Source organism: Durio zibethinus, chromosome 20, assembly GCF_047325235.1.
Source record: "Durio zibethinus cultivar Kanyao isolate XHJ-2024 chromosome 20, ASM4732523v1, whole genome shotgun sequence".
In the NCBI taxonomy this organism is placed as follows: domain Eukaryota; kingdom Viridiplantae; phylum Streptophyta; class Magnoliopsida; order Malvales; family Malvaceae; genus Durio; species Durio zibethinus.
This window is the reverse complement of record NC_143181.1, coordinates 14,440,001-14,460,306: the sequence shown is the minus strand read 5'-3', so window position 1 is coordinate 14,460,306 and position 20,306 is coordinate 14,440,001. Positions and strand designations below refer to the sequence as shown.

At 51.5% G+C, this 20,306-nt stretch overlaps 4 non-coding genes and 4 pseudogenes across 4 annotated transcripts; 7 read left to right on the top strand and 1 right to left on the bottom strand.

Annotated features, from left to right (window-relative positions):
- Positions 1-1,487: 1,487 nt before the first annotated feature.
- Positions 1,488-3,292, top strand: LOC149513154 (18S ribosomal RNA). The gene has a single exon (XR_016330905.1). It is a non-coding gene; the product is annotated as an 18S ribosomal RNA (ribosomal RNA).
- A 294-nt stretch (positions 3,293-3,586) lies between these two features.
- LOC149513153 (5.8S ribosomal RNA) lies at positions 3,587-3,741 on the top strand. Its single transcript, XR_016330987.1, has one exon. It is a non-coding gene; the product is annotated as a 5.8S ribosomal RNA (ribosomal RNA).
- A 211-nt stretch (positions 3,742-3,952) lies between these two features.
- Positions 3,953-5,810, top strand: LOC149513152 (25S ribosomal RNA; annotated as a pseudogene).
- Positions 5,811-6,191: 381 nt separating this feature from the next.
- LOC149513151 (5.8S ribosomal RNA) lies at positions 6,192-6,341 on the top strand. Its single transcript, XR_016330989.1, has one exon. It is a non-coding gene; the product is annotated as a 5.8S ribosomal RNA (ribosomal RNA).
- A 239-nt stretch (positions 6,342-6,580) lies between these two features.
- LOC149513150 (25S ribosomal RNA) lies at positions 6,581-8,054 on the top strand (annotated as a pseudogene).
- A 316-nt stretch (positions 8,055-8,370) lies between these two features.
- LOC149513149 (5.8S ribosomal RNA) lies at positions 8,371-8,526 on the top strand. Its single transcript, XR_016330974.1, has one exon. It is a non-coding gene; the product is annotated as a 5.8S ribosomal RNA (ribosomal RNA).
- A 238-nt stretch (positions 8,527-8,764) lies between these two features.
- Positions 8,765-10,214, top strand: LOC149513148 (25S ribosomal RNA; annotated as a pseudogene).
- Positions 10,215-15,667: 5,453 nt separating this feature from the next.
- On the bottom strand, positions 15,668-17,105 carry LOC149513147 (25S ribosomal RNA; annotated as a pseudogene).
- Between the last annotated feature and the right edge of the window lie 3,201 nt (positions 17,106-20,306).

Below are 20,306 nucleotides of genomic sequence, written 5' to 3'. Positions count from 1 at the left end.
CTTGGTGCGGGCTCTTGCCTCGACCACCATCGATAGAAGATGGCCCCTGTGTCGAACACCATCGGCACACATCAGGCCTTGGTGTGGGCACATGCCTCGATCTGGTGCAGGCAGTTGCCTCGACCACCATCGACACACGCTGGCCCTTGGTGCGGGCAGTCGCGTCGACCACCATTAGCACGTGCTAGCCCTTGCTATGGGCACATGCCCCAACCACCATCAGCAGCTGCTCACCCTCGGTGCAGGATATGCCTATTTAGAAAAAGTGTCCCTGTTTCAGACACTTTAACATCTACTGGTAGCATATCTATAAAATCTCTAATGCTCTTTAGGAGGTGGTGGTCCGGCACCCCTCTCCTCCCTCACGAGGGGAGTTGGTGTGCGTGATGGCCCTCCTATTACGTACACCCAAGGCAACATCCCTCGAACGAAATATAGGCCGTGCATGCCTTCCGGCCATTTTATCTGATGATTGGTTGCTCCGGTGACCGACAGGTGCCCATGGCCTCGACTGGTTGGCGTGTATATGAAAAAGGGGAGCTGAACTCGAGCCTGTGCATGCAGTGGATGTTACCTTGACCCCAGACCAAGTCCCTGAATCGGGCAACGGATCCTTGAGGTTGTGCGAGTAGAAGCCGTGGTTGCGGGCTTGGCTCGACCAGGTCTCTCGGTATTCGACGGTCTTGCATTCCCTTCTCATCAACCATAAAAATGCCTAGGCCTCGATGAGGCCGTGCACCTAGTCGACGCTGCCCGAGACCCCAGGAACAAGTCCCTGAATCGGGCAACGTCCCCCTGGGGTGGTGTCAGCGATGCTCACGCATGCGGTCCTGACCGGGCCAAGCGTCGGTGGTGTCACTTTGTTGTTGCCTGTCGGATGGCAGGGGTAGTCTTGTGGCCCTTGCTCATGTTTTTCTCGTGCCAAACGGTTATGGTGTGGCCTCGCACCTTGTTTCCTTCGCTCGCTCGTCAAGTAATCGATCGGGTAGGTTGTGGACGGGCGCGCGTGGATGCTGCCACTTGTACGCAATGGGCATATGAGTGGTTCTATGGTTGTGCGTGTTGGCAGGCTCCGTGCTTGATGCATCGAACTGTCGACCCGTCATCCTCTTCAATCTTCCCCCATGCGATCATCGTAGCCAGGAGGCGCGATCGGGATCCTGTGTTGCATACCTGAATCGATGAAAATCAGATGTCTCACCATCCCTCATCCGTCTCGTGTCTCGAGGGGCCATGGGTCAGATGTCAATCATGGCCGATGTCCCAAGCGCGCCACCTACTCATCCGTGGCCGCATTGGTGCATCGGCGTTCGATCGTGCTCTCGGATGTGAAATGTTTAGCGAGCGCGGGCTCTCGGTGCCCGTTCGTTCGATACTATGCATTTCACGTGCTTGACACGCACGACACTTGTGCTCCACATCGGGCTCTCTCTGTTGCTCGGTTGGTGCATCGAGGCCCACGCAGTGCCAACGTTCTGAAAGAATGCTACCTGGTTGATCCTGCTAGTAGTCATATGCTTGTCTCAAAGATTAAGCCATGCATGTGTAAGTATGAACTAATTTAGACTGTGAAACTGCAAATGGCTCATTAAATCAGTTATAGTTTGTTTGATGGTATCTACTACTCGGATAACTGTAGTAATCTAGAGCTAATACGTGTAACAAACCCTGACTTCTGGAAAGGATGCATTTATTAGATAAAAGGTCAACGTGGGCTATGTCCGTTACTCTGATGATTCATGTTAACTCAACAGATCGTACGACCTTTATGCCGGTGACGCATCATTCAAATTTTTGCCCTATCAACTTTCGATGGTAGGATAGTGGCCTACTATGGTCGTGACGGGTGACAAAGAATTAGGGTTTGATTTCAGAGAGGGAGCCTAAGAAACAGCTACCACATCCAAGGAAGGCAGCAGGCATGCAAATTACCCAATCCTGACATGGAGAGGTAGTGACAATAAATAACAATACCGGGCTCTTTGAGTCTGGTAATTGGAATGAGTAAAATCTAAATCCCTTAACGAGGATCCATTGGAGGGCAAGTCTGGTGCCAGCAGCCACGGTAATTCTAGCTCCAATAGCGTATATTTAAGTTGTTGCAGTTAAAAAGCTCGTAGTTGGAACTAGGGTTGGGTCATCCGGTTTGCCTCACGGTGAGCACCGATCTACTCATCCCTACTACCGACAATGCGATCCTGGACTTAATTACCCGGTCGTCCCTTCGGTGCTATTACTTTGAAGAAATTAGAGTGCTCAAAGCAGGCCTACACTTGTATACATTAGCAAGGGATAACATCATAGGATTTTGGTCCTATTGTGTTGGCCTTTGGGATCGGAGTAATGATTAACAGGGACAGTCGGGGGCATTCATATTTCATAGTCAGAGGTGAAATTCTTGGATATATGGAAGACGAACAACTACGAAAGCATTTGCCAAGGATGTTTTCATTAATCAAGAACGAAAATTGAGGGCTCGAAGATGATCAGATACCGTCCTAGTCTCAACCATAAAAGATGCCGACCAGGTATCGATAGATGTTACTTTTAGGACTCCACCGGCACCTTATGAGAAATCAAAGTCTTTGGGTTCCGAGGGGAGTATGGTCGCAAGGCTGAAACTTAAAAGAATTGACGGAAGGGCACCATTAGGAGTGGAGCCTGCAGCTTAATTTGACTCAACACGGGGAAACTTACCAGGTCCAGACATAGTAAGGATTGACAGACTGAGAGCTCTTTCTTGATTCTATGGGTGGTGGTGCGTTGCCGTTCTTAGTTGGTGGAGTGATTTGTCTGGTTAATTTCGTTAACAAACGAGACCTCAGCCTACTAACTAGCTACGCGGAGGTGATCCTTCGTGGCTAGCTTTTTAGAGGGACTATGGCCACTTAGACCAAGGAAGTTTGAGGCAATAACAGGTCTGTGATGCCCTTAGATGTTTTGGCCGCACGCGCGCTACACTGATGTATTCAACGAGTCTATAGCCTTGGCCAACAGGCTCGGGTAATCTTTGAAATTTCATCGTGATGGGGATAGATCATTGCAATTATTGGTCTTCAACGAGGAATTCCTAGTAAGCGTGAGTCATCAGCTCGCGTTGACTACGTCCCTGCCCTTTGTACACACTGCCCATCGCTCTTACCAATTGAATGGTCTGGTGAAGTGTTCGGATCGCGGTGATGTCGACGGTCCGCCGCTTGCGACGTCACGAGAAGTCCACAGAACCTTATCATTTAGAGGAAGGAGAAGTCGTAACAAGGTTTCTGTAGGTGAACCTGTGGAAGGATCATTGTCGAAACCCTACTCGATGAACGACCCACAAACGCGTTAACGAAACATCGAGAGGGCGAGTGTGCCCCGCGCCTCGAGCCCCTTTCGGCCCTGGGAAGGCGCAACGATCACTTCATCCCCCCTATGGGGTGGGAGAAATGATCGGCGTCGTCCTGCCTGTTGTCAAACAATGAACCCCTGGCGTGAATCACGCCAAGGAACTGAAACGAAAATGGAGCACGCGCGCCGTCAACATCCCGTCCGTGGTGCATACGCGGGTGGCACCGTGACTCTTTTTGTTGTGAAAAAATGAAATAACTCTCGGTAACAGATATCTTAGCTCTTGCATCGATGAAGAAATAGCGAAATATGATACTTGGTGTGAATTGCAGAATCTCGTGAACCATCGAGTCTTTGAACGCAAGTTGCACCCCAAGCCATTAGGCCGAGGGCACGCCTGCCTGGGTGTCATGCACAGTCGCCCCCCTTCCGACCCCCCGCCCCTCGATCGGGTTGGCCCAAATGCAAGTTCCCGGCAACGACAGCGTCGTGACCATCGGTGGTAGAGCTCTCGACGTGCCTCATCCCCAGTGACCCGTATTCATTGTCCACCCGGACCCCTTCGGACCTCCCGTATCGCTCGGTCGATGCTCACGTCACGACCTCAGGTTAGACGGGATCACCCAATGAGTTTAAGCATATCAATAAGCGGAGGAAAAGAAACTTACCAAGATTTCCCTAGTAATGATAAGTGAACCGAGAAGAGCCCAGCTTGAGAATCAGGCACCTTCGGCATCTGAATTGTAGTCTGGAGAAGCGTCTTTAACGACGGACTAGGCCCAAGTCCCTTGGAAAGGGGCACCGGAGAGGGTGAGAGCCTCGTTGTGCCTGGACCTTGTCACACCACGAGGCGCTATCCATGAGTCGGGTTGTTTGGGAATGCAGCCCCAATCGGGTGAACAATTCCGTCCAAGGTTGAATACGGGCGAGAGACTGATAGCGAACAAGTATCGTGAGGGAAAGATGAAAAGGACTTTGAAAAGAGAGTCAAAGAGTGCTTGAAATTGTTAGGAGGGAAGCGGATGAGGGCCGACGAAGTGCCCCGATCGGATGTTGAATGGTGAGAGCCGGTCCGTCGATCAACTCGGGGCGTGGACCGACGCGGGTCACGGCGGTGACCCAAGCTCGGGCTTTCGATGTGCCTATAGAGACGTCATCACCGTGATCATGGAACGTAACACGCACTGTCTCGATGTGCCTCGACACCAGTGTGCTCCAGGCATTAGCCTGTAGGCTCCCCATCTGACCGATCTTGAAACACGGACCAAGGAGTCTGACATGCGTACGAGTCAACGGGCCAAAAAACCCGTAAGGCGTAAGGAAGCTGATTGGCGAGATCCCTCACGGGTGCACCGTCGACCGACCTTGATGTTTTGAAAAGGGTTCGAGTGCGAGCATGCCCGTCGGGACCTGAAAGATGGTGAACTATGCCTGAGCAGGGCGAAGCCAAAGGAAACTCTGGTGGAGGCCCGTAGCGATACTGACGTGCAAATCATTCGTCTAACTTAGGTATAGGGGCGAAAGACTAATCGAACCGTCTAGTAGCTGGTTCCCTCTGAAGTTTCCCTCAGGATAGCTGGAGCCCTCGTCGAGTTCTATCGGGTAAAGCCAATGATTAGAGGCATCGGGGGCGCAACGCCCTCGACCTATTCTCAAACTTTAAATAGTTAGGACGACGCGGCTGCTCCGTTAAGCCATGCCACGAAATCAAGAGCTCCAAGTGGGCCATTTTTGGTAAGCAAAACTAGCAATGCGGGATGAACCAAAAGTCAGGTTACGGTGCCCAACTGCGTGCTAACCCAGAACCCACAAAGGGTGTTGGTCGATTAAGACAGCAGGATGGTGGTCATGAAAGTCGAAATCCGCTAAAGAGTGTGTAACAACTCACCTGTCGAATCAACTAGCCCCAAAAATGGATGGCGCTTAAGCGCGCGACCTATACCCGACCGTCGGGGCAAGGGCCAGGCCTCAATGAGTAAGAAGGCACGACGGTCGCTGTAAAACCCAGGGTGCGAGCCTGGGCGAAGCGACCGTCGATGCAGATCTTGGTGGTAGTAGCAAATATTCAAATGAGAACTTTGAAGGCCGAAGAAGGGAAAAGTTCCATGTCAATGGCACTTACACATGGGTTAGTCAATCTTAAGAGACGGGGGAAGCTCGTCTGACAGCGCGTCCCGTGCGAGCTTCGAAAGGGAATCGAGTTAAAATTCTTGAACCAGGATGCGGTGGCTGACAGCAACATTAGGGAGTTCGGAGACGTCGGTGGGGGCCGCAGGAAGAGTTATCTTTTTTGTGTAACGGCCCGTCCACCCTAGAAACAGCTCAACCAGAGGTAGGGTCTAGCAGCCGAAAGAGCACCGCACGTCGTGTGGTGTTCGGTGCAGCTCTGACGGCCCTTGAAAATTTGGAGGATCGAGTGCCGTCTGTGCCCGATTGTACTCATAACCACATCAGGTCGTCAAGGTGAACAGCCTTTGGTCGATGGAACAATGTAGGCAAGGGAAGTCGACAAAATGGATCCGTAACCTTAAGAGAAGGATTGGCTCTGAGGGCTGGGCACGGGTGTCCCAGTCTCGAACCCGTCGACTGGAGGACCCACGGACGTGTTAACGAAACACCGAGGGGGCCAGGGTGCCCCTGTGCCATGAGCCCCCTTCGGCCTCGGGAGGCACAACGGTAGCTTCGTCCCCCTTACGGGGCGGGACGATCGGCGTCATCCCACCCGCCGTCGAACAATGAACCCCCGATGCGAATCATGCCAAGGAATCGAAATGAAAACGGAGCGCGCACGCCATCGCCATCCCATCCGCGATGCGTGCGTGGACGGCACTGTGACTCCTTTTGTCCCAAAAAAATGAAATGACTCTCGGATATCTCGGCTCTCGCATCGATGAAGAATGTAGCGAAAAGCAATACTTGGTGTGAATTGCAAAATCTCATGAACCATCGAGTCTTTGAATGCAAGTTGCGCCCCAAGGCATTAGGCCGAGGGCACGCCTACCTGGGTGTCATGCACCGTCGCCCCCCTTCCAACCCCCGGCCCTCTAAGCTCCGGGGGAAGGGGGCGGGCGAAAGATGGCCTCCAGCGATCCTGTGGGTTACGGTTGGCCCAAAAATGAGTCCCTGGCAATGCCAACGCCGTGACCGTCGGTGGTAGAGCTCCCGACGTGCCTCATCCCTGGTGACACGCGCTCATTGTCCACCCAGGCCCCTTCGGACCCTCCGCATTGCTCGATCGATGCTCGCATCGTGACCTCAGGTCAGGCGGGATCACCCGTTGAGTTTAAGCATATCAATAAGCAGAGGAAAAAAAACTTACCAGGATTCCCCTAGTAACAGTGAGCGAACCGAGAAGAGGCCAGCTTGAGAATCGGGCACCCCCGATATCCGAATTGTAGTCTGGAGAAGCGTCCTTAGTGGTGGATCGGGCCCAAGTCCCCTGGAAAGGGGCACCGGAGAGGGTGAGAGCCCCGTTGTGCTCGGACCCTGTCACTCCACGAGGCGTTGTTCGTGAGTTAGGTTGTTTGGGAATACAGCCCAATCGGGCGGTAAATTTTGTCCAAGGTTGAATACGGGCGAGAGACCGATAGCAAACAAGTACCGCGAGGGAAAGATGAAAAGGACTTTGAAAAAAGAGTCAAAGAGTGCTTGAAATTGTCAAGAGGGAAGCGGATGGGGGTCGGCGATGTGCCCCGATCGGATGTGGAACGACGAGAGCCAATCCACCGATCAGCTCGAGGCGTGGAACAACACGGGTCATGGTGGTGGCCCAAGCTCGTGCTTTCGATGTGCCCACGAAGACGTTGTTACTGCGATCATGGAACGCAGCACGCACCGTCTCAGCATACCTCTGCACCAGCGTGCTCCAGGCGTCGACCTACGAGCTCGCTATCTGACCTGTCTTAAAACACGGACCAAGGAGTCTGACATGCGTGCAGTCAACGGGCCAAAAAACTCGTAAAGCGCAAGGAAGTTGATTGGTGGGATTCTTCACGGGTGCACCGTCGACCAACCTTGATCTTTTGAGAAGGGTTCGAGTGCGAGCATGCCCGTCAGGACCCGAAAGATGGTGAACTATGCCTGAGTGGGGTGAAGCCAGAGGAAACTCTAGTGGAGGCCCACAGTGATACTGACGTGCAAATCGTTCATCTGACTCAGGTATAGGGGCGAAAGACTAATCGAACCGTCTAGTAGCTGGTTCCCTCCAAAGTTTCCCTCAGCACAGTTGGAGCCCCCGTCGAGTTCTATCAGGTAAAGCCAATGATTAGAGGCATCGGGGGCGCAACGCCCTTGACCTATTCTTAAACTTTAAATAGGTAGGATGGCGCGGTTGCTCCGTTGAGCCGTGTCACGGAATCGAGAGCTCCAAGTGGGCCATTTTTGGTAAGCAGAACTGGCGATGCGAGATGAACTAGAAGCTGGGTTACGGTGCCCAACTGTGTGTTAACCCAGAACCCATAAAGGGTGTTGGTCGATTAAGACAGCAGGACGGTGGTCATGGAAGTCAAAATTCGGTAAGAAGTGTGTAACAACTCACCTGCCGAATCAACTAGTCTCAAAAATGGATGGTGCTTAAGCGCGCGACCTATACCCAGTCGTCGGGGCAAGGGCCAGGCCCCGATGAGTAGGAGGGCGTGACGGTCGCAGCAAATCCTGGGGTGCAAGCAGTCCACTGAACCTTATTATTTAGAGGAAGAAGAAGTCGTAACAAGGTTTTCACAGGTGAACCTGCAGAAGGATCATTGTCGAAACCCCGCTTGACGGATGACCCGTGGATACGTTAACGAAACACCGAGAGGGCAAGGGTGCCCCTGCTCCCCGAGCCCTCTTCAGCCCCAAGAGGGTATGACGGTCACTTAGTCCCCCCTACGGGGTGGGCAAAATGATCGACATCGTCCCGCCCGCCGCCAAACAACGAACCCTCGACGCGAATCGTGCCAAGGAATCGAAACAAAAATAGAGCACTCGCGCCATCGCCATCCTGTCCACGGTGCATACGTAGGCAGCGCCGTGACTCCTTTTGTCATGAAAAAATGAAACGACTCTCAACAACGGATATCTCGACTCTCGCATCGATGAAGAACGTAGTGAAATGCGATACTTGGTGTGAATTGCAGAATCTCGTGAACCATCGAGTCTTTGAACGCAAGTTGTGCCCAAAGCCATTAAGTCAAGGGCACGCCTGCCTGGGTGTCATGCACCATCGCCCCCCCTCCGACCCCCCGCCCTTCGGGCTCCGAGGGAAGGGGGTGGGCGGAAGATGGCCTCCCGCGTTCTCGTGGGTCGTGATTGGCCCAAAAGTGAGTCCCCAGCAACGACAGTCCGTGACCGTTGGTGGTAGAGCTCCCAACGTGCCTCGTCCCCAGTGACACGTGCTCATTGTCCATCCGGATCCCTTCGGACCCCCCGCATTGCTCGATCGATGCTCATGTCGCGACCCCAGGTCAGGTGGGATCACCCGTTGAGTTTAAGCATAACAATAAGCGGAAGAAAAAAAACTTACCAGGATTCCCCTAGTAACGGCAAGCGAACTGGGAAGAGCCCAGCTTGAGAATCGGGCACCCCCGACATCTGAATTGTAGTCTAGAGAAGCGTCTTCAGTGGTGGATCAAGCCCAAGTCATCTAGAAAAGGGCACCAGAGAGGATGAGAGCCCCGTTGTGCCTGGACCCTGTCGCACCATGAGGCGCTATCCGCGAGTCGGGTTGTTTAGGAATGTAGCCCCAATCGAGCGGTAAATTTCATCCAAGGCTGAATACGGGTGAGAGATCGATAGCGAACAAGTACCGCGAGGGAAAGATGAAAAGGACTTTGAAAAGAGAGTCAAAGAGTGCTTGAAATTGTCGGGAGAGAAGCGGATGAGGGCTGATGATGCACCCCAGTCGGATGTGGAATTGTGAGAGTCGGTCCGTCGATCAGCTCGGGGCGTGGATGTCTTCGGCAAGACTCGAGCTTTCGATGTGCCCATGGAGACGTTGTCACCACAATCGTGGAACGTAGCATGCATCGTCTCGGCATGCCCCAGCACCAACGTGCTCCAGGCGTCTGCCTATGAGCTCCCCATCCAGCCCGTCTTGAAACATGGGCCAAAGAGTCTGACATGCGTGCAAGTTAACGAGCCAGGAAACTCATAAGACGTAAGGAAGCTGATTGGCGGGATCCCTTGAGGGTGCACCACCGACCGACCTTGATCTTCTGAGAAGGGTTCGAGTACGATCATGCCCGTCAGGACCCAAAAGATGGTGAACTATGCCTGAATGGGGCGAAGCCAGAGAAAACTCTGGTGGAGGCCCACAGCGATACTGACGTGCAAATCATTCGTCTGACTTGGGTATAGGGGTGAAAGACTAATCGAACTGTCTAGTAGCTGGTTCCCTCTGAAGTTTCCCTCAGGATAGCTGGAGCCCCCATCGAGTTCTATCGGGTGAAGCCAATGATTAGAGGCATCGAGGACACAATGCCCTCGACCTATTCTTTAACTTTAAATAGGTAGGATGGCACGACTGCTCCATTGAGCCGTGCCATGGAATCGAGAGCTCTAAGTGGGCCATTTTTGGTAAGTAGAATTGGCGATGCGGGATGAACTGAAAGTCGGGTTACGGTGCCCAACTGTGTGCTAACCCAAAACCCACAAAGGGTGTTGGTCGATTAAGACAGCAAGACGGTGGTCATGGAAGTCGAAATCCGCTAAGGAGTGTGTAACAACTCACCTGTCGAATCAACTAGCCTCGAAAATGGATGGCGCTTAAATGCGCGACCTGTACCCAGCTGTCGGGGCAAGGGCCAGGCCTCGATGAGTAGGAGGGCACCACGGTCACCGTATAACCTGAAGCGTGAGCTCGAGCGGAGTGGTCGTCCGTGCAGATCTCAGGACATGAGATGGATGAGGGATGGCGAGATATCCCTTTTTCATCGATTCAAGCATGCAGCACAGGATCCCGATCATGCCCTCAGGGTACGACGATCGTATGGGGAGAGATTGAAGAGGATGACGGGTCGACAGTTTGATGCATCGAGCATGGAGCCTACCAACACGCACAACCATAGCACCACTCATATGCCCATTGCGAACAAGTGGCAGCATCCACGCGCATCGGTCCATAACCCACTCGATCGATTACTCGATGAGTGAGCGGAGGAAACGACGTGCGAGGCCATGCCACAATCGCTTGGCATGAGAAAAACACAAGCAAGGGCCATAAGACTGCCCCTGCCATCCGACAGGCAACAGTGGTGTGATATCACCAATGCTTGGCCCGGTCGGAACCGCACGCGCAAGCTCCATTGACACCACCCCAGGGGGACGTTGCTCGGTTTAGGGACTTGTTCCTAGGGTCTCGAGCAGCATCGGTTGTGTGCATGGCCTTGTCGAGACCAAGGCATTTTTGTGGTCGACGAGAAGGGATCGTGAGACCGTCAAATACTAAAAGACTTGGCTGGGCCAAGCCTGCAACCGCAGCTTCTACTCACACCACCCCAGGGAACCATTGCCCAATTTAAGGACTTGGTCTAGGGTCTAGGGCAGCATCCGCCTCATGCACGGGCTCGAGGTCAGCTCCTCTTTTTCGTATGCATGCCAACTGGTTAAGGCCATGGGCTCTTGCCCGTCATCGGAGCAACCAGTCTCCGGACAAAATGGTCGGAAGGCATGCACGCCCTGTATTTCGCTCGAGAGATGCTACCCTGGGTGTATGCAATGGAAGGCCCATCACGCACACCTACTCTCCCCGTGGGGGGGAGAAGGGGTGTCAGACCACCACCCCTAAAGAGCATTAGAGATTTTATAGATATGCTACTAATAGATGTTAAAATGTCTGAAACAGGGATACTTTTTCCAAACAGGCATATCCCGTACTGAGGGTGAGTAGGTGCCGATGGTGGTCGAGGCATGTGCTCGTGTCATGCCTAGTTACCAGACTCATAGAGCTCGGTATTGTTATTTATTGTCACTACCTCCTCGTGTCAGGATTGGGTAATTTACGCGCCTGCTGTCTTCCTTGGATGTGGTAGCTGTTTCTCAATCTCCCTCTCTGAAATTGAACCCTAATTCTCTGTCACCTATCACCACCATAGTCGGCCACTATCCTACCATCGAAAGTTGATAGGGCAGAAATTTGAATGATGCGTCGTGGCACAAAGGCTGTGGGATCCATCGAGTTATCATGAATTATCAAAGCAACGGGCATAGCCTATGTCGACCTTTTATCTAATAAATTCATCCTTTACAGAAGTCGAGGTTTGTTGCATGCATTAGCTTTAGAATTACTATGATTATCCAAGTGGTAGATACCATCAAACAAACTATAACTGATTTAATGAGCCATTCGCAGTTTCACAGTCTGAATTGGTTCATACTTACACATGCATGGCCTAATCTTTGAGACAAGCATATGACTACTAGCAGGATCAACCAGGTAGCATTCTTTCGGGATGTTGGCACCACGTGGGCCTCGACGCACCGACTGAGTGGTGAGAGAGCCCAATGCAAAGCGCAAGCATCATGCGAGTCGAGCACGTGAAATGCATAGCATCAGACAAACAGGGGCTAAGAGCCCCGCGCCCGCTAAACGTTCGACATTTGAGAAAATGATTGAACATCGATGTACCAATGTGGCCATGGAAGATTGGGTGGCATGCATGGGACACAAGCCACGATTGACATCTGACCCATAGCCTCTTAGGACATGAGACGGATAAGGGATGGTGAGACATACGCTTTCCATCGATTCAGGTATACAGCACAGGATCCCTATCACACCCTCAGGGTACGATAACCGTATGGGGAGAGATTGAAAAGGATGATGGGTTGACAGTTCGATGCATCGAGCACGGAGCCGACCAACACGCACAACCATAGCACCACTCATATGCCCATTGTGTACAATTGGCAGCATCCATGCACGTCGGTTGACAACCCACCCGATCGATTACTCGATGAGCCAGCAGAGGAAACAACGTGCGAGGCCACGCCACAATCGCTTGGCATGAGAAAAACACAAGCAAGGGCAACGAGACTACCCCTGCCATCCGATAGGCAACAACAGCACGATACCACCAATGCTTGGTTTGGATGGGACCCCACGCACGAGCTTCGTCGACACCACCCCAGGGGGACATTGCTCGATTCAAGGATTTGTTCCTAGGGTCTTGGATAGCATCGACTGCGTGCACGACCTTGTCGAGGCCAAGGCATTTTTATGGTCGATAAGAAGGGATCGCGAGACCGTCAAATACCGAGAGACTTGGCCGGGCCAAGCCTGTAATTGTAGCTTCTGCTTGCACCTCCCAAGGGAGCCATTGCTTGATTCATGGACTTGGTCTAGGGTTTATGGCAGCATCTACCGCATGCACGGGATTGAGTTCGACTCCCATTTTTTGCATGTATGCCAATCGATCGAGGCCATGGGCACCTGCTGGTCACCGAAACAACTAGTCATCGGACAAAATGGTCAAAAGGCATGCACGCCCTATATTTCACTTGAGGGATGTTGCCTTGGGTGTACGTAATGGGAGGCCCATCATGCACACCTACTCCCCTCGTGAGTGGGGAGAGGGGGTGCTGGACCACCACCCCTTAAAGAGCATTAGAGATTTCATAGATATGCTACCAGTAGACATTAAAGTGTTTAAAACGGGGACACTTTTTCCAACACAGGCATATCCCACACTGAGGGTGAGCAAGTGCTGATGGTGGTCGAGGCATGTACTCACACCAAGGGCCAGCGTGTGTCGATGGTGTTTGATGCGACTGCCTGTACCAAGGGCCATCTTCTATCGATGTTGATCGAGGCAAGTGCCTGCACCCATTTCAGCTTGTGTGCATGCTGATTGAGGCATGCATGCACCAATGGTGGTCGAGGCATCTGCCCGCACCAAGGCTCAGCACGTGCTGATGGTGTTTGAGGCAATCGCCTGTACCAAGGCCCAGCATGTGCCGATGGTGTTCGATGCAATCGCCCATACCAGGGGCCATCTTTTATCGATGGTGATCGAAGCAACCACCCGCACCAAGGCCCAGCATGTGCCGATGGTGTTTGATGCAACCATCTGCACCAGAGGCCATCTTCTACCCATGATGGTCGAGGCAAGTGCCTGCACCAAGGGCTGGCTTGTGCCGATGGTGGTCGAGGCATGTGCCTACACCAAAGGCCAGCACGTGCCGATGTTGTTCGAGGTAACCACCCGCACCAAGGCCCAGCATGTGCCGATGGTATTCGAGGTAACCACATGCACCAGGGACCATCTTTTACTGATGTTGATCGAGGCATGGCATGTGCCAATGGTGGTCCAAGCAAGAGCCTGTACCAATGGCCAGCTTGTGATGATGGTGGTCGAGGCATGTGCCCGCACTAAGGCCCAATACGTGCCGATAGTGGTCGAGGCAACCGTCCGTACCAAGGGCCATCTTCTATTGATGCTCATCGAGGCATGCATGTTTCGATGGTGGTCGAGGCAAGTACCTGTATGAAGGGTCAGCTTGTATCGATGACGATTAAGGCAAGTGCTCATACCAAAGGGCAGCCTGTGCCGATGATGGTTGATGCATGTGGCATCACCATACGCCATCATGTGCCGTTGATGATCGAGGCCTTGGCTGAAGTTTGATTTTGAGCCACGGTGCACATGCTGGGCTCGGGCATGTGCTGGTGCCACATTTTTTTTGCTTGGGGCACCATCGTCGAAGCATCGTTGGAGAACCTGACCAGCGGCATTGGGGGTTCCGACGATTAGGGGGCCGGGGGGTGTGCACACATGATGTGTGATAAGTGCTAGTACTTGGCCCTTATATTGGCCCCCTATCCCTCATCAAACCTCTAGAACTCATACCCCCTTAAAGAACATATGAGATTTTACAGGTTGCTGCCAGTAGCCATTCAAGTATCTGAAATGGGGACACTTTTTTCAAATGGTCACAAAATCTTCTACACTTTGAGTTTTTAGCTGACGTTATTTTTGCATGCCAAAAAAAATACAAGGATCACATCTACAAAATTTGGGGCCAAAACTCCTAAAAAAATTTTAAAAAATTTTAAACTGTAAAAAATTTTGAAAATTATGAAAAATAGAAAATGAGTCATCTTGCCTTGAAACTTTACATGAAGGCTTAGGGGACCATTGTATGAATTTACTGGCCATAAAAATGGCATTGGCATGGCAAAAATATGAAGATGTGCCTAAACCCACCTACCACCCAATCGTGGATCGCATGGTGCTCAACCCGAGCTCTGGACACCTACACATGGTGTGCGGGTGGTGGGGAGTGCTCATGTGAATTCACAGGCCATAAAAATGGTATTGACACAGTAAAAATATGAAGATGTACGTAAACCCACCAACCACCCAGTCGTGGCATGCATTGGTGCCTGGCCTAGGCTCAGGACACACGCGTGTGGTGCACCGGTGTCGGGGAGGGCTCATATGAATTCATGAGCTGCAAAAATGGCTTTGGCATATGGGGTTCATTCCCAGTCTAAACTTCGATCGGATCGAGGGTTGTGGCAGTGGGATCGACAGCACGCATAGGGAAACCCGACCAATCCTCAGCTTGAGCATACTACCTCTCTGGCCAACGTAGTGCTCGCCCACTTGTTTCATAGGTTGACTTAGGCATACGAAGTTCATTCCAAATCTAAGATCAGACCAGACCGAGGGTTGTGGCAATACGACCCGTAGTAGGATTGGCAGCATGTAGAGGGGGACTAGGTCGATCCTCAACTTATGCATCCTACCTCTCTGGCTGACTCAGTGCACGCATGCTCGTTTCATGGGTTGAGTTAGGCATACGGAGTTCATTCCTAGTCTAAGCCCTAGCCAGACCGAAAGACCCATAGAAGGATCTACAGCACACAGAGGGGGATCGGGTCGATCCTCGACTTATGCATTCTACCTCTATGGTCGGCTTAGTGCCTGCATGCTTATTCCCAGTCTAAGCCCAACAGGACTGAAGGACCCATAATAGGATCCGCAGCACACCGAGAGGGACCAGATCAATCCCTAGCTTGCATATTCTAGCTCTCTGGCTGGTTTAGTTCTCGCACGCTTGTTTCATGTGTTGACTTAGGCATACGTAGTGCATTCCCAGTCTTGACGAACCGAGGGCCAGATGCTATCGATGGCATTTATGGCAACCACAAAGAGGGACCTGTAGCAGGATCTTTGGCTTATGCATCCTGCCCCCGTGGTTAGTTTAGTGTCCACATGCTTATTTCATGGGCCGACTGGGGTGAGTAGAGTTCATTCCTGGTCGAGACCGAGGGACGGACGGCCTCGAGTCATGCCCAACCCTAAGGTGGGTGACGTGAAAAGAAGGAAGGTCGGTAGGGGAAGGCAGAAGGGACGAATCAAAGCGACAAAGGGCTAAATCTCAGTGGATCATGGCAGCAAGGCTATTCTACCACTTACAATACCCCGTCATGTATTTATGTCATCTGTAAAGGATTCTACCCATCGTTCAGTGGGAATTGAGCTCCAAGGAGCCCACGTGAATCGTCCATCGCAAGGGCTGCACCTATAACACTTGCCTTTGAGGGCCATGGGCCCCTACTATGGGTCAACAATCGAGCGGCGGGTGTGCGTGTCGTTTCTAGCCCAAATTCTGACTTAGAGGCATTCAATCATGATCCAACACACGGTAGCTTCATGCCACTGGCTTTTTAACCAAGCGCAATGACCAATTGTGTGAATCAACGGTTCTTCTCGTACTAGGTTGAATTACTATCGCGATGCCACCGTTAGTAAGGTAAAACTAACCTATCTCACGATGATCTAAACTCAGCTCACATTCCCTATTGGTGGGTGAACAATCCAACACTTGGTGAATTCTGCTTCACAATGATAGGAAGAGCTGACATCGAAGGATCAAAAAGTAACGTCGCTATGAACGCTTAGCTGCCACAAGCCAGTTATCCCTGTGGTAACTTTTTTGACACCTCTAGCTTCAAATCTTGAAAGTCTAAAAGATCGATAGGCCACGCTTTCACGGTTCATATTCATACTGGAAATCAAAATCAAATGAGCTTTTACCTTTTGCTCCACATGAGATTTCTATTCTCGTTAAGCTCATCTTAGGACACCTGCGTTATCTTTTAACAAATGTGCCGCCCCAACCAAACTCCCCACTTGACAATGTATTCTGCTCGGATCGACCAGCCAAGGCTGGCCTTGGGTCCAAAAGAAGGGGTCATATCCTGCCTCCGATTCACAGAATAAGTAAAATAACGTTAACAGTAGTGGTATTTCAATTTCGCCCAAGGGTTCTCACTTATCCTACACCTCTCAAGTCATTTCACAAAGTCAGACTAGAGTCTTTCCCCACTGATTCTACCAAGCCCATTCCCTTAGTTGTGGTTTTGCTGGAAAGTAGATAGGGACAGTGGGAATCTCGTTAATCCATTCATGCGTGTCACTAATTAGATGACGAGGCATTTGGCTACCTTAAGAAAGTCATAGTTACTCCTGCCGTTTACCCGCGCTTGATTGAATTTCTTCACTTTGACATTCAGAGCACTAGGTAGAAATCACATTGTGTGACCATCCGCAGGGATCATCGTAATGCTTTGTTTTAATTAAACAGTCAGATTCCATTTGTTCGTACCAGTTTTGAGTTGAATATTCGTCACCCGGGGAAGGCCTTTGAGGGAGCCATTCCCAGTCCATCCCCCGACGGGCACGCACCAAGGCCCAGCATATGCTGATGGTGTTCAAGGCAACCGCCCACACCAGAGGCCATCTTTTATCGATGCTGATCGAGGCTTGGCACGTACCGATGGTGATTGAGGCAAGTGCCTACACCACGGGTCAGCTTATGCCGATGGTGGTCGAGACAACCACCGGCACCAGCTCGAGGCATGTGCCCGTACCAAGGCCCAACATGTGCAGATGGTGTTCGAGTCAACAGCCCGCATCGAGGGCCATTTTTTATCGATGGTGATTGAGGCAACTGCCCGTACCAAAGCCCAGCATGTGTCGATGGTGTTTGACGTAACCACCCACACTAGGGGCCATCTTTTACATTTGATGGTCGAGGCGAGTGCCCACACTAAGGGCCAGCTTGTGCTGATGGTGGTTGAGGCATGTGCCCGCACCAAGGCCCAACACGTGCCGATGGTGGTTGAGGCAACCGCCCGCAGCAGCTCGAGGCATGTACCGGCACCAAGGCCCAGTGACACACCCTGGGCGGGCGCGCCAGGCACATCAGGTGCACCAGCACATCAGGCACATCAAGCGGGTATTTGCGTGCAAGGCAAAGGAGACCAGGCTAGAACGCCTGTCTAGCTTGCAGGCCAGCCCGTGAGGCCAAGGCTTGGCATGCAGGCTGCCCGCACCACATCCAGAGGGGCCTAAGGTGCTGGATACACAAGGGAAGTTTCTGGAACCTTGCAGGATCAGCAGGAGCCTCCTGACAGATTTGGTTGACCTTAAAAATCAGGATTTAGAATCCTGATTGATTGTAATCTATATAATCCCTTGATTTTAGCCATTATTCTAGGGATATTGCCATTAAGTGTAAGCTGGAGCCTCAACTATAAATAGAGGGCTGCTTCACCCTGATTTGTACACCATCAAATACTTCTATTTCAGTGAATACAGAGCATATTCCAGCATTCTACCTTGTGATCATGTTTCTCTTTAACTTGCGTAATCAGCCCTTCCCATTGTTCTAGTGCCCGCACGCTTGTGTTTTAGGCTGACTTAGGCATAAAGGAGGAGATTCCAAGCCTAAGGCCTCACGGATTCTGAGTCTAAGGTCAGAGCCCGTGATAGTTGATATCAGAGCAAGTTCGATTCTACGTGTTTGTGTGGTGCAAGTTAGATCGTGATTGAGGAGATGGCATGCCAAAGTGACACTGCTAACCAACAACCAGAGGCCCATGAGCATGGGCATGGAAGAGGTAGGAAAGCCAGTTCAAGAGATATATGGTCTATCATGGACGGTAGGCTGGCCAAGGTGGAGGTGACCATGGGCGACATGGGGGAAAAGCTTGAGGAGGTAGAGACTCACATTGCATCACTAGACTCCATAAGGGAGGAGATCCAAGGTGAGTTGCAAGCTGCTCTCAATAAAGGCATAGACGTGATCACCTAAAAGAATCAGACCTTCGAGGCTGAAATGCTGACCTTGCGGGATGGCATGGAGGCCATGCGCTAGTGGATGGAGTAGCTTACCAGTGAGCTCGTTGCTTGCAAGACTGCCATTGGGAATGGCATGTTTGTTGGAGTGTCCAAATCCAGATTGGATGTCCCCAAACCTAAGGAGTTCATGGGGACTAGGGCAGCCAAGGAAGTAAACAACTTCCTATAGGGTATGGTGCAGTACTTCCAGGCCACGGGCATGCAAGACGAGGCGATAAAGGTAAGCACCGTTGCTATGTATCTCACTGCTACTTGAGATTGATCTTGATCTGAATGTGTCTTATTGCATATGCTAGGGACTAACTGTGGCTTATGGCTATTTATTCAGATATCAAACTATTGAAGGCTAACTTGGGTGGAAGCGTCCATTCAAGTGCCACACGGGCTATCACTTGTTGAGAGAAAGCCTAGACCGTGACACCCAGCATGTGCCGATGGTGTTCGAGGCAATCGCTCACACCAGAGGCCATATTCTACCGATGGTGATCAAGGCAACCGCCCGCACCAGGGTTCATCATCTGTCGATGGTGGTCGAGGCAAGTGCCGGCACCAAGGTCTGACTTATGCCGATGGTGCTGAAGGCAACCGCTTGCACCAAGGCCCAGCATGTGTCGATGGTGTTCGAGGCAACTGCACGTACCAGGGACCATCTTCTGTCGATACTGCTCGAGACATGGCATGTACCGATGGTGGTCCAGGCAAGTGCCCATACCAATGGCCAGCTTGTGTCGATGGTGGTCGAGGCATGTGCTCGCACCAAGGCATGTGCTCGCACCAAGGCCTATGCCGATGATGGCGGTCGAGGAAAGTACCAAAGGGCATCCTATGCCGATGATGGTCGATGCATATGCCATCACCATGCACCATCATGTGCTGTTGATGTTCGAGGCCTTGGCTGAAGTTTGATTTTGAGTGATGGTGCACATGCTGGACTAGGGCATGTACTAGTGTCGTATTTTTTTTGCCCGGGGCACCATTGCTGGAGCATCATCGGAGAACCTGATCGACGACATTGGGGGTTTCGACGATTGGGGGGACCAGGGGGTGTTCGCACATGATGTGTGATGGGTGCTAGTAATTAGCCTTATATTGGCCCCTTATCCCTCAACAAACCTTGAAAACTTACACCCCCATAAAGAGCATATGAGATTTTACAGGTTTGCTGCCAGTAGCCATTCAAGTATCTGAAATGGGGACACTTTTTTTAAATGGTCACAAAATCTTGTACTCTTCGAGTTTGTAGCTGAATGTTTTTGTACATGCCAACAAAAATACAAGGATCACTTCTACCAAATTTGGGGCCAAAACTCCTTTTAAAAAAATTTAAAAAAATCCCAAACCGTAAAAAATTTTGAAAATCGTGAAAAATAGAAAACGAGTCATCTTGCCATGAAACATCGCATGAAGGCTTAGGGGACCATTGTATGAATTTACAAGCCATAAAAATGGCATTGGCATGGTAGAAATATGAAGATGTACCTAAACCAACCTACCACCCGATCGCGGCGCGCATGGTGCTCGGCCTGGGCTCAGCACACTCACGCGTGGTGTGCGGGTGCTGGGGAGTGCTCATGTGAATTCACATGCCATAAAAATGGTATTGGCACAACAAAATATGAAGATGTGCCTAAACCCACCTACCACCCGATCGTGGCCCGCATTGGTGCTCGACCCGGGCTCAGGACACCCACGCGTGGTGCACGGGCATTGGGGAGGGCTCATATGAATTCATGAGCCACAAAAATGGCTTTGGCATACGGAGTTCATTCCCAGTGTAAGCTCCGACAGGATCGAGGGTTGTGGCAGTAGGACCTGCAATAGGATCGACAGCAAACGAGAGGAACC